The sequence below is a fragment of the Artemia franciscana genome, chromosome 4, assembly GCF_032884065.1.
Source record: "Artemia franciscana chromosome 4, ASM3288406v1, whole genome shotgun sequence".
Classification (NCBI taxonomy): Eukaryota; Metazoa; Arthropoda; class Branchiopoda; order Anostraca; family Artemiidae; genus Artemia; species Artemia franciscana.
In genome coordinates, this window is record NC_088866.1 from 47,016,097 (window position 1) to 47,029,786 (window position 13,690).

Below are 13,690 nucleotides of genomic sequence, written 5' to 3' on the forward strand. Positions count from 1 at the left end.
GTCTCCATTTACCCATATTTGACTCTAAACCTCCTTTGAACAGAGGTATTTCTTAAGCATGTTTCAAGGCATCTGGGAAGGTGCCTTTTGTCAGGAATGTGTTAATGATGTGAAGCAAGGAAGGAAGTAGATACATCATTGTGACTTTAAATGTGAATAGATTTACATCATCAATCCCAGCCAAATTTGATTTAATATCTATAACAATTTTTATAGCCTTATTACTTTTAGATTTTTCAAACCGAAACTCCAATCTTTCCCCTCGATCATCCACAAATTTATGTGAAAGAACAGTTATTGAATCATTTCTAGCATCCTCATGAACTCAAGATCCTATTTTTGAATAAAAATAGCCGAAATGACTGGAGATAATAAATTTGTCACAAGAGTCATAGAATCTTAACGAAAATCACACCATCGTATTCAGCGTATCAGAGAACCCTAAAGCGCAAAAATTTCAAGCTCCTATCTACAAAAATGTGGAATTTCGTATTTTTTGCCAGAAGACAGATCACGGGTGCGTGTTTATTTGTTTTTTTCTTTCTTTTTTCCAGGGTTCATCGTATCGACCAAGTGGTCCTAGAATGTCGTAAGAGGTCTCATTCTAATGGAAATGAAAAGTTCTAGTGCCCTTTTTAAGTGACCATAAAAATTGGAGGGCACTTAGACCCCCTCCCACGCTCATTTTTTTCATAAATTCAACGGATCAAAATTTTGAGATAGTCATTTTGTTCCACATAGTCGAAAACCATAATAAATATGTCTTTAGGGATGACTTACTCCCCCACAGTCCCTGGGGGGAGGGGCTGCAAGTTGCATACTTTGACCAGTGTTTACATACAGTAATGGTTATTGGGAAGTGTACAGACGTTTTCAGGGGGATTCTTTTGGTTTGGGGGTTGGGTTGAGGAAAGGGGGCTATGTGGGAGGATCTTTCCTTGGAGGAATATGTCATGGGGGAAGAGAAACTCAATGAAAAGGGCGCAGGATTTTCTAGCATTGCTATAAAAAAACAATGAAAAAATAAAACTGAAAAAGTTTTCAGAACAGAGATAATTAAGCATATGAGGGGTTCTAAAAATACTTTAGCATAAAGAGCAATATATTTAGGAGGAAATAAATACATCGCTCTTTATGCTAAAGTATTTTTAGTAATTTCAACTACTTATTCTACGGCCTCTCTGATTCAGGGGTCATTCTTAAAGAATTGGGACAAAACTTAAGATTTAGTATAAAGAGCGAGGTATTAACGAGGGGACACACCCCCTCATATACATAATAAAAATATAAGAATATAAAAGTTTTGTTACGTAAGTTAATTCTTAAGTTACGTATATTTTTTACTAATAAAAACGTTAGTTATTGCATTTGTTTTTTGTGTGTCCTAGTTTTAAATATTTTTGGCACTGGATTGGTTTTGGCTTGTAGGGCTTATGGAGTTTCCTTTGTCCAAAAAGAAATATCTGGGCCAAGATATTGCATTCTTCTCTGATTGTGAATAAGAAAGACTTGCTTGACTTTTGGCCATTGACATCTGGTTTACTCAGTTGGGTGACATCAGCAACTGGGAACAGGTTACCTGTTCTGTCAGAAAGCCCCTCATTTAGCTCCAGAATAGGTATTTCTGGAGGGATACACAACTATTTTTGCTGGATTATGGTTTGGAGTCCATAGAACAGATTTTATTGGGATGTTAAGAAGAGATTTCAAATTCAGCAATATTTCTGCTGATTTAGCATTTTGGAGGGCTATTAGCAGAGATCCATCATGGTTAATGTTTAAAGAGAAAATTGATTTTAACAATTTGAAGAATGCAACCCTTAATTAAGCTATCTTATTTATCTCAAAGGGGGTATCTGGAGAAATTTTAAAGTAAATTCCAAGGTTTTGTGAAGGAGGAATTGGATCATGACATGGGGTTATTTGTGATCAGGCAGATTTTTTTTCTTTTTTGGAGCTCCTTGATAGGATCTCTTGAAATTCAATTTCATTTTCATCATGGATAGTGACAAACGCCCCCACTTTCACCAATATGTTATTCATTGATTCATCATGTGAGCTTTGAGATAGTGAGCTTGACCAGCCAAGATGCTGAACGTTTTTGATAATACTTGGGTAAGGTCCAGGGGGGACTTTTTGGGGGGTGTTCTATGCATTGCCTATTGGAATAAGGTTTAATACTAACAAAAATAATATTATAATACCAGACTGTCTGCACTCTTACAAAGGGAGGACTTCACTATCCACAAAAAACCACGGTGTGGTCCAGAAGTTGGTTTGGTCCACCATTGGTTGGGTTGACTGCTGATAAATTGAGATAAATATCACAAGAAATTTTATTATAAATTTCTTTAAGCGTTGCTGTTGCGGTTTAAAATCAAAGAGTTATGGTCATCAAGTCATGGCTAATTGTAGGAAAAGCCAAGACAGATAGTCCAATTGAGTAAGAGGCAATTCTGGCATGAACCCCCCTTATTAGGATTTATTAAAAATGATGTTAGTTCACTTGTTAATAGATAGATAGGTCTATCTATTATTTGTCCATGTGTCATTCCTAGGGCAATAGAACTAAAGTAGATTGTCATAGAGCTAAGGTAGTCACAGAACTTGTAGTTTTCCAAGTGTTTGGTTAAATGGTACAGGTTAACGGCGGGACTAATTGTGCCTCTCTTATTGGACCAATCCTTGTTTGTTATTTTTTTTTAGCAAGTCACGCCTGCCTAGAGTCTCGGGCAGGGTGACTAAGAATTTAAAATTGATATGGGACCACCTGCCTATACAAAACTTGCCTACCTAAGGTCTTAGATAATTTGTACTTTTGCCGAGACTAAAGAAAGAAAAGTTAGATTTAAAAGAAAGAAGCTTCGCTAATAAATGAGATTTGGCCTTTAATTTTTTTTTGGGAAGTAGGGGGTTTAAATTTTGTCCCAATTCCTTAATAATGACCCATGAATCACAAAGGCCGTAAAATAAATATTTGAAATTATTAAAAATATGTTAGCGTAAAGAGCGAGGTATTACGAGGAGTTGAACCCCTCATATGCGTAATAATTTCTGTTCGAGAAATTGTGGGGAAAAAAGAGTGGGAGAAACGAGAAAAGAGTGGGGGCCCGGTTAATTCGCAAAAAATAGAAAAAATGAAGTATTTTTAACTTATCAGCGGGTGATTGGATCTTAATGAAATTTGAAGTTTGGAATGATATTTTGTCTGAGAGCCCTTATTTTAAATCCCGACCGGATCTGATGACATTGGGGGAGTTGGAGGGGGAAAACCTAAAGTCCTGGTTTTTCTACTTTAGGCACTTCCAGGTAAGCTAGGACAATGAAATTTGGTAAGCGTATCAGGGACCGGACCAGATTAAATTAGACATAGTCGTTTTCCCGATTTGACCATCTGGGGGGGGCCGGTTAATTCGGAAAAAATAGAAAATATGAAGTATTTTTAACTTATGAGCGGGTGATTGGATCTTAAAGAAATTTGATGTTTAGAATGATATTGTGTCTCAGAGCTCTTGTTTTAAATCCCGACTGGGTCTGATGACATTGGGGGGAGTTGGAGGGGGGAACCTAAAATCTTGGAAAACACTTAGAGTGGAGGGATCGGGATGAAACTTGATGGGGGGGGACCGGAAATCTTAGAAAATACTTAAAGCGGTGAAACCAGGATGAACCTGGATGGGAAGAATAGAAACCTGTCTAAGATACGTGACTGACGTAACTGGACCGGATCTGCTCTCTTTGGTGGAATTGGGGGGGGGGGGTAATATTGAAAATTGAAGTATTTGTAACTTACGAAAGGGTGACCAGATCTTAATGAAATTTGATATTTAGAAGGATCTTGTGCTTTAAAGTTCTAATTTCAAATTCCGACCAGATCCTTTGACATTAAATACTTTAGCATAAAGAGCAATATATTTAGGAGGAAATAAATACATCGCTCTTTATGCTAAAGTATTTTTAGTAATTTCAACTACTTATTCTACGGCCTCTCTGATTCAGGGGTCATTCTTAAAGAATTGGGACAAAACTTAAGATTTAGTATAAAGAGCGAGGTATTAACGAGGGGACACACCCCCTCATATACATAATAAAAATATAAGAATATAAAAGTTTTGTTACGTAAGTTAATTCTTAAGTTACGTATATTTTTTACTAATAAAAACGTTAGTTAAAAATTAAAAGTTCTAGTTACCTTTTTAAGTAACCGAAAAACTGGAGGGCAACTACGCCTCCTTCCCAACCTTTTATTTTTTAAAATCGTCTGATCAAAAGTAAGAGAAAGCCATTTAGCCAAAAAAAAATATTAGTATGCAAATTTCATTTTAATCATTTATGTGCGGAGAGCCAAAATAAAAATACATTAATTCAAAAACGTTCAGAAATTAAATAAAAAAAACAATTTTTTTTAACTGAGAGTAAGGAGCGACATTAAAACTTAAAACGAACAGAAATTACTCCGTATATGAAATGGGTTTTCCCCTCCCTAATCCCTCGCTCTTTACGCTAAAGTTTCACTCTTTGCCACAATTCTAATTTTATAAACAATTATAAACTTTAGCGTAAAGAGCGAGGGATTGCGGAGGGGAAAACCCATTTCATATACGGAGTAATTTCTGTTCGTTTTAAGTTTTAATGTCGCTCCTTACTTTCAGTTAAAAAACTAGTTTTTTTATTTAATCATTTACAGACACGACATACTTTTCACTAAAATACCATTTTCTTAGCATGGTGTTACAGAAAGTTTATTCTGTTTCTTGCCTTTCTGAAATCCTTGAAAAAAGTCGGATCCTGAGTATTTAGAGCAGATCTCTTTTGTTTCTCTCACTTATGATTTGGTCAGTAATCCATGGCTTTCGTGGTTTATCCTCCTTCCGTCTGACAGCTCGTTAGGGATACGTTTTATCATAAATTGGCAGTAAAATAGACATGAATTTATTGTAAGTTCAAAGGATCATCTTTTTGATGCAAAAGATATTTAATGTTAACTAGCCGCTTTGAAAGAGTTTGACAAACCGTCTTTTGGTCAATAGCACAAGTTCCAGTTCCAAAAATAAGTCTTAAAAAACAAAAGATTCTGAGATTTCAAAATTGACGTATTGTAGACAAACTATAGACAAAATATGTCATATTATGGATAATATATTATTTAGACAAAGTATGGACAAAATCTGGCTGAAAATGACAAATAATTGGGTGCTTAGGGGACATATTCATGCAACTGAAAGTTTGAAACCCTGATCTTGTGTTTTATTTTCATCATCATCATCAACCGTCTGAAATTCCGCCGGCCATATTAAAAGGAGTCACAAGGGGTTGGTGAAAGAAATTTTCAGGTTCCTCAACCGGAACCTGAAAATTTCCATTAAGGTAAACTTGCTTGAATACTTTGTGTAGACCCATATTTTAACAAAGTGGGTCTCTTTAAATTAGTCTGCAACTCTAAGTAACGATAAAAATCAAAAGAAAAGGTAATTACTAGGCTATGCATAATGGATAGTATGTTAAGTAGGCTAATAAAATTCCCTTTTCAATGTGAAGCCCGTAGCATATGATGTCTATTAATAAGATTATTCTGTATTGACTTCATTTGATATCTTGCCTAAATTTGAAGGCGATTTAAAATAAAAATCATAGGCTATAGTTGTAATTGCCAGCTGGTAGACATTTTTGCCAGCTGGTAGGAGAGTATTTGCAACAATAGAAAATGTCTGGTTAATGTTTATATTAACAGACTACACAGGTAGCTAAGGAACAAACATAGGCTACCTCTATATTCAGGATTGCATCCTGATCCAAATTTAACATACATTTATATCAGAAATGAACTTTATTCCCCCATAAATATGTAACAAGGTAAATTTGTGACAGTGATAAAACTGACTTACCAATGAAGTGAAAATACCACTTGTTGCCTTTTTTATGTTCTTTACAAATATATTAATTTCTTTTACTGTAAATTCAAATTTAAGCACTTATTAACATAACGTTAGCTTGCTACAAATAATTTTGTATCTGAGAAAACGTAGTATTATTTTAACAAATATGACTAAGAAAAGATGGTGCTGAGAAAATATAATATTTTTTGTGGAAAACAAGCAATAACTTATACTTTTATTGACAATTTTAATTGAAACTTACATTTATAGCTGAAATTGCAGCCTGAATCCAAATCTAACATGTACTTTCATCATAAATAAACTTTATTCTCACCCCATCCCTCTAATCTGCAAATATATACCCTGAATTGGTATGCAGTAGGGTAAGACAACCAGTACTGGGACACTTTGATCACTCTGCCTATTTTGGGACAGAATTTTTGATTAGATCACAACATGTCCAATACTGGGACAAAGGACTTTAATCTTGGACATCCAATCCATACATTCTTTTGCGTTGTATCCAAAAAACCTGTTGTCTTTTGTCCCAGTATTGGACATCTTGCAATCCAATCAAAGATTCTGTCCCAGAATAGGCAGAGTGATTGAAGTGTCCCAGCACTGGTTGTCTTACCCTAAAGTTCACTTTTGATGCAAATGAATATTAAATTTAGATTCAGGATACAATTCAGAGATTCAAGAGGTAAGTTTGTTTCTTATCTACCTGAATAGTCTGTTAATATAAACATTTCCAAGAATGGGAAGTAAATTTTTTGTTGTTCATACTATTGACTTGAGAATAAAGTGAAACTACCTCTAAATGTTTCTTTTTACATTTTCTTTACAAATATAATTATTACTTCTTTTGCAAATTCAAATTTCTGTACTTTTTGAAGTTTTGAAAATGACCAAAATATTTCTAGATTCTGGGTATAAAAAAGGTTTAGAACATTGGTCCAAAACTTAATATTTGATTATACATCAATTTTTTAATTTTACAATATTATGCTGTTTTCTTTTTCCTTGATGCTTGATGTTCAATTAAAATATGGGTTTTTTATTAAATATTAGAAATATAAAAGCCAGCAAAAGAAGGTATAGATAAATATCCCATGAGGTTCCAATCCAAAGCAGTATTTAAATTTACAGATATTCAAAATGTTAGCAAATTCAGGTTAGGTTATGTTTAAAGGGCTTAAATTTGAATCTGCAAATAAGTGATTTTTGTATTTGTATAAAGTTTAAAAAAAGCATCAAGCACCTAAATGTTCACTCTTCATAAGTCAAAAATATGAACAATGAAAAATTTTCCAAATGGGTAGTTATTAAGTACTGGAGGCATTATCTTAGACTGTCATAAAACTTCAATCTTAACTTTCCTTTTATCAATTGCTAGGCCTAGCCTACAAGATAATGAGAGGGTTCATTTAAATTTGAAGGATATTGACCAAACTCAATTATTATTAGTATCTTATGTAAAAAAATTTATGATAGAACAATTTAATTGTACAATGAAAGTAAGGACAGTTTTTGGACTAGTAAGCTTTTTTTTCATTTGGCTATTGTGACTAGAGCTTTTATTGCCTCTATAAGCTATATTTTATCATGACCCCTAGTATTAGTGCACATGTGGGGCTTTTGAGAAAGAAACATGTTAAGAAATCAATATTCAATATGGTACCACTTCCAATCAGGCTTCTTTTAATAAATACACTTTCTCTTTTGTTAACATAGGGTGGCTTTGGATTTGAAAAACAATGCATTGACATTTGATTGCTTCTAACCAATTTTCTGAAACAAAGCAGCATCTATAATTTTCTTTAAAAGTATATGTTGAAAGATTGCCTATAACTTGTGTTGTATATTTTTACTTATTTTACACAAAGAAATTTTTTAAACCATAGGCATGTCTTGTCATCTTTGAATATAGATATCTATCTTGTCTATCTGTTATCTTAATCTAAGCTTGTTTAATACCTTTGAAAGATATGCAATTTTTGAAACAAGTATTTATTTTCATTGTGTATTTTAAAATTTAAATGGTATCCAATATGAAATGTTGAACATTTTGATTCTCAGCTAAAAGTAGAACTTGTTTTTTCTCAAGCAGCAAAGATTTGGGATCCTTAGTGTGTTCCTTTACCTGTAGGTGCTCCTTGACTGGCAGTATGGTTAAAATGGTATATTAGCAGATCTGCATTCTTTGAAAATCACTTCTGAATTTTTGTTAATATTATTGGTATTAACTTTTTCAAAAGAAAAGCAACAAACTTTTGCAACAAGTTCCACCAATGATTTATGTATTATCTTATTTGACCCTTTGGGCATGAATGAGGAGACACTATTGGAAGCTTCATTTAAAAAAAAATCATTTTACTTTTTGTAAAAACTACTTTTATTTTCTAATGTATTGAAATATATATTCCATGCAAGATAATCTTTATTTTCAAATGTTTTAAAAAATTACAAATCCATATAAAAAAGATAAAAATACACTTCAAAGATATAAGATAATATAAACAGCAGCTGAGTATGGATCACTTTATAGATGATTAGACAAAATTGACCAAGAGGTTTCTTTTGTTAGAGATGATAATTGATTGTCACTGTGATATCTTAGTCAGAGAATAACAGCTTTCATTTAGTCAAATATTTGGTCAAATCTCAGTGGATGACCAAACAAATAACCAATAAGGGCCTTGAATTTAAAGCTAACTTTGATGCCTAAATTGAAAGTAAAAAATTTTGCCTATTTGAAATCTTCTTCTTTGGCAGATGCAGGCTTTTCAGTCAAGACTACTCAGCCATTTTTCTTTTGATTCACTCTGTGATGGACAGGGTTACCGATTTGGCTGCTTCTTATTTATCTAAAATTTGCTCAGATTTTTTTCAGTAGATCTTTTGATAAAAGTAGATCAAATATAAGATGATAAATACTGATTTTTGAGCTCTGGGGGCATGTATAGCAAGATAGACTCTTGGCTGATGGTGAAAATTTGTGGTGTTTGAAGCCCTTTAAGAGTTGACATTGCAGAATATTCTGTGCAGACGTCAGCCTATTACATTCAAATAGGCAATGGTCAATTGTTTCATTTTTAAAATTACAAAACCTGCAAAGAGGGAACTGTGCCACTTGAATTAGGGAACTGATATGATAACACCTCAAAATTTAGCCCATTTGAGCCAGACAAAATTCTATGATAAATCTTGGAAAGGTGCTTGTTGGGGAAAGGCAATAGGATTGGATTATTTCTATGTAACAACATCTCTGATAATCTCCGTTGGTGAATATCCCTAATGGGGTTTGGTACTGGGAATTTCTTTGGGGTATTGACATAATCATTTGCAATGCCTCTATACATGGATAGATTTCTTAACCAGTTATGCAGAGTATGAGAGCTATTAGTTCAATTTTTGTGAGATAATTAATCAAAATAAATCTTTGTCTTTCATTTATAGTTGATTTATAGTCCACTCTCAGTAAGGAGAAACTTGGTGTTTGTTGGTTTTCTTAGACCAAATGTGAGATGGATTATATCATTTTGTGTTGTTTCAATTTTTGCATATGGGTATTAGCACAAGCACCATAAACAATGAAGCCATAATTAATATGGGGTCTTATAGGTGATTTATAAAATTTGAACAATGTTTTCTCATGACAGCCCCAAGGTGTTGATAGTAGTCTTTTTATTATTATTATTTTTTCTAAGGTAATTTTTAATTGTTTGTGATGTGAAGGTGGAAATTGAGTTTTGGGTCAAGCATGAGGCCTAGGTAACTTATTTGATTGTCCTCTTGAATAATTATTCCATTTAGAGTTAGCCTTGCATTAAGATTATTTTGCTTGTGGTGGAATTGGATTTGGTGCAATGGATAAATCAGAATTTTGAGAAAACTTTTCAAATTGGAATGGTGATTTTTGCAACTTTGAATGTGTAATCCCAAAGGTTTTGCCAGTTGCCCATAATACCAGATCATCAGCATATTGTAAATTGGTGTGTGGGAAGTTCATGTCCTAGAGAAATATGGAAAAGAGGAGGCAGCTCAGGACTGTACCCTGTGGAAGACCTTTGGTTATCGCAGTTTTTGGTTAGAAGGGTGAACCTACAAAAACAATGGAACTTCGATTTTCTAGGAAAGATTTTATAAAGGATATAAGCGGGGGGGGGGGGATAATCAAAGACTTGCAAGTTTAACCAATAGAATCTGGTGATTAACATTGTCATATGCCTCTTCAAAGTCTAGTAATGCAGCAATTAGGATACTATTTTTGGATATGAATTCATTTATTGCATTTGTTTTTTGTGTGTCCTAGTTTTAAATATTTTTGGCACTGGATTGGTTTTGGCTTGTAGGGCTTATGGAGTTTCCTTTGTCCAAAAAGGAATATCTGGGCCAAGATATTGCATTCTTCTCTGAGTGTGAACAAGAAAGACTTGCTCGACTTTTGGCCATTGACATCTGGTTTACTCAGTTGGGTGACATCAGCAACTGGGAACAGGTTACCTGTTCTGTCAGAAAGCCCCTCATTTAGCTCCAGAATAGGTATTTCTGGAGGGATACACAACTATTTTTGCTGGATTATGGTTTGGAGTCCATAGAACAGATTTTATTGGGATGTTAAGAAGAGATTTCAAATTCAGCAATATTTCTGCTGATTTAGCATTTTGGAGGGCTATTAGCAGAGATCCATCATGGTTAATGTTTAAAGAGAAAAATGATTTTAACAATTTGAAGAATGCAACCCTTAATTAAGCTATCTTATTTATCTCAAAGGGGGTATCTGGAGAAATTTTAAAGTAAATTCCAAGGTTTTGTGAAGGAGGAATTGGATCATGACATGGGGTTATTTGTGATCAGGCAGATTTTTTTTCTTTTTTGGAGCTCCTTGATAGGACCTCTTGAAATTCAATTTCATTTTCATCATGGATAGTGACAAACGCCCCCACTTTCACCAATATGTTATTCATTGATTCATCATGTGAGCTTTGAGATAGTGAGCTTGACCAGCCAAGATGTTGAACGTTTTTGATAATACTTGGGTAAGGTCCAGGGGGGACTTTTTGGGGGGTGTTCTATGCATTGCCTATTGGAATAAGGTTTAATACTAACAAAAATAATATTATAATACCAGACTGTCTGCACTCTTACAAAGGGAGGACTTCACTATCCACAAAAAACCACGGTGTGGTCCAGAAGTTGGTTTGGTCCACCATTGGTTGGGTTGACTGCTGATAAATTGAGATAAATATCACAAGAAATTTTATTATAAATTTCTTTAAGCGTTGCTGTTGCGGTTTAAAATCAAAGAGTTATGGTCATCAAGTCATGGCTAATTGTAGGAAAAGCCAAGACAGATAGTCCAATTGAGTGAGAGGCAATTCTGGCATGAACCCCCCTTATTAGGATTTATTAAAAATGATGTTAGTTCACTTGTTAATAGATAGATAGGTCTATCTATTATTTGTCCATGTGTCATTCCTAGGGCAATAGAACTAAAGTAGATTGTCATAGAGCTAAGGTAGTCACAGAACTTGTAGTTTTCCAAGTGTTTGGTTAAATGGTACAGGTTAACGGCGGGACTAATTGTGCCTCTCTTATTGGACCAATCCTTGTTTGTTATTTTTTTTTTAGCAAGTCACGCCTGCCTAGAGTCTCGGGCAGGGTGACTAAGAATTTAAAATTGATATGGGACCACCTGCCTATACAAAACTTGCCTACCTAAGGTCTTAGATAATTTGTACTTTTGCCGAGACTAAAGAAAGAAAAGTTAGATTTAAAAGAAAGAAGCTTCGCTAATAAATGAGATTTGGCCTTTAATTTTTTTTTGGGAAGTAGGGGGTTTAAATTTTGTCCCAATTCCTTAATAATGACCCATGAATCACAAAGGCCGTAAAATAAATATTTGAAATTATTAAAAATATGTTAGCGTAAAGAGCGAGGTATTACGAGGAGTTGAACCCCTCATATGCGTAATAATTTCTGTTCGAGAAATTGTGGGGAAAAAAGAGTGGGAGAAACGAGAAAAGAGTGGGGGCCCGGTTAATTCGCAAAAAATAGAAAAAATGAAGTATTTTTAACTTATCAGCGGGTGATTGGATCTTAATGAAATTTGAAGTTTGGAATGATATTTTGTCTGAGAGCCCTTATTTTAAATCCCGACCGGATCTGATGACATTGGGGGAGTTGGAGGGGGAAAACCTAAAGTCCTGGTTTTTCTACTTTAGGCACTTCCAGGTAAGCTAGGACAATGAAATTTGGTAAGCGTATCAGGGACCGGACCAGATTAAATTAGACATAGTCGTTTTCCCGATTTGACCATCTGGGGGGGGCCGGTTAATTCGGAAAAAATAGAAAATATGAAGTATTTTTAACTTATGAGCGGGTGATTGGATCTTAAAGAAATTTGATGTTTAGAATGATATTGTGTCTCAGAGCTCTTGTTTTAAATCCCGACTGGGTCTGATGACATTGGGGGGAGTTGGAGGGGGGAACCTAAAATCTTGGAAAACACTTAGAGTGGAGGGATCGGGATGAAACTTGATGGGGGGGGACCGGAAATCTTAGAAAATACTTAAAGCGGTGAAACCAGGATGAACCTGGATGGGAAGAATAGAAACCTGTCTAAGATACGTGACTGACGTAACTGGACCGGATCTGCTCTCTTTGGTGGAATTGGGGGGGGGGGTAATATTGAAAATTGAAGTATTTGTAACTTACGAAAGGGTGACCAGATCTTAATGAAATTTGATATTTAGAAGGATCTTGTGCTTTAAAGTTCTAATTTCAAATTCCGACCAGATCCTTTGACATTAAATACTTTAGCATAAAGAGCAATATATTTAGGAGGAAATAAATACATCGCTCTTTATGCTAAAGTATTTTTAGTAATTTCAACTACTTATTCTACGGCCTCTCTGATTCAGGGGTCATTCTTAAAGAATTGGGACAAAACTTAAGATTTAGTATAAAGAGCGAGGTATTAACGAGGGGACACACCCCCTCATATACATAATAAAAATGTAAGAATATAAAAGTTTTGTTACGTAAGTTAATTCTTAAGTTACGTATATTTTTTACTAATAAAAACGTTAGTTAAAAATTAAAAGTTCTACTTACCTTTTTAAGTAACCGAAAAACTGGAGGGCAACTACGCCTCCTTCCCAACCATTTATTTTTTTAAATCGTCTGATCAAAAGTAAGAGAAAGCCATTTAGCCAAAAAAAAATATTAGTATGCAAATTTCATTTTAATCATTTATGTGCGGAGAGCCAAAATAAAAATACATTAATTCAAAAACGTTCAGAAATTAAATAAAAAAAACAATTTTTTTTAACTGAGAGTAAGGAGCGACATTAAAACTTAAAACGAACAGAAATTACTCCGTATATGAAATGGGTTTTCCCCTCCCTAATCCCTCGCTCTTTACGCTAAAGTTTCACTCTTTGCCACAATTCTAATTTTATAAACAATTATAAACTTTAGCGTAAAGAGCGAGGGATTGCGGAGGGGAAAACCCATTTCATATACGGAGTAATTTCTGTTCGTTTTAAGTTTTAATGTCGCTCCTTACTTTCAGTTAAAAAACTAGTTTTTTTATTTAATCATTTACAGACACGACATACTTTTCACTAAAATACCATTTTCTTAGCATGGTGTTACAGAAAGTTTATTCTGTTTCTTGCCTTTCTGAAATCCTTGAAAAAAGTCGGATCCTGAGTATTTAGAGCAGATCTCTTTTGTTTCTCTCACTTATGATTTGGTCAGTAATCCATGGCTTTCGTGGTTTATCCTCCTTCCGTCTGACAGCTCGT

The 13,690-nt window shown here is 34.2% G+C and overlaps 1 long non-coding RNA gene across 1 annotated transcript in view; it reads left to right on the top strand.

The window, feature by feature from the left end:
* LOC136025670 (uncharacterized) overlaps positions 1 to 13,690 on the top strand; it is a 268,288-nt gene that overhangs the window by 201,997 nt on the left and 52,601 nt on the right. The gene's annotated exons all lie outside the window — the stretch shown is intronic.